General features: G+C 38.9%; 1 non-coding gene across 1 annotated transcript; it reads right to left on the reverse strand.

Annotated features, from left to right (window-relative positions):
- Positions 1-447: 447 nt before the first annotated feature.
- On the reverse strand, positions 448-551 carry LOC127901592 (small nucleolar RNA R71). The gene has a single exon (XR_008053836.1). It is a non-coding gene; the product is annotated as a small nucleolar RNA R71 (small nucleolar RNA).
- Positions 552-857: the final 306 nt, after the last annotated feature.

Below are 857 nucleotides of genomic sequence, written 5' to 3' on the forward strand. Positions count from 1 at the left end.
AATCTTGAACCTATAGACCTTGAATTTGAGAAAACACTTTGCACACACAAACAAGTTAAAAATAAAATGGATTTGCAACCACAGGAGAGGCCATTTAAGGACTACTTCAGTCCTTTAGCTAATATGAGCACATCATGCATAAGATACCCAAATGTAGCTGCTAGGAGTTTTGAACTAAAACCTAGTGTGCTAAATTGTCTCCTCACATTCTATGGCTTAGAAAATGAGGACCCATATAATCATCTGAATGATTTTCATGCTATTTGTCAAACTTTTAAATATGAGAATTTTTCAGATGATGATGTAAAACTTAGACTATTTCTATTTTCTTTAAAGGATAGAGCTCGTTCATGGCTCAATACATTGCCTGCTAATAGCATCACATCATGGGAACAAATGGTAACTAAATTTTTAAATAAATATTTCCCAGTGCATAAAACCAATGCTATTCGCAGAGAAATCTCAGAGTTTACCCAGAGAGAGGACGAGTAGTTTTTCGAAACATGGGAGCGATTCAATGGGCTATTCTTGAAGTGTCCACATCATGGGTACGAGAAATGGCACCAATGCCAACACGTTTTGGAGGGATTATTGCCGAATGTGCAAGAATGGCTAATGGCAGCAAGTGGAGGAGAGCTAATGTCAAAAAGTGCATCAGAGATTTTAGAATTCTTCCAGCGACAAGTGGATGATTCCCAACAACGGAGTCGATCACTCAGGAATACTAGAAGAATTAAGGGAGTGAATGAGGTTCACTCCGGCGAGTCAACTTCGGGAATCAAAGAAGTCAAGAAGATGGTTGAAGGTCTTGCTCGACAAATAGCATCGTTATCGACTGCTAAATCAACAGAGGCCCA

Source organism: Citrus sinensis, chromosome 3, assembly GCF_022201045.2.
Source record: "Citrus sinensis cultivar Valencia sweet orange chromosome 3, DVS_A1.0, whole genome shotgun sequence".
NCBI classification, from domain to species: Eukaryota; Viridiplantae; Streptophyta; class Magnoliopsida; order Sapindales; family Rutaceae; genus Citrus; species Citrus sinensis.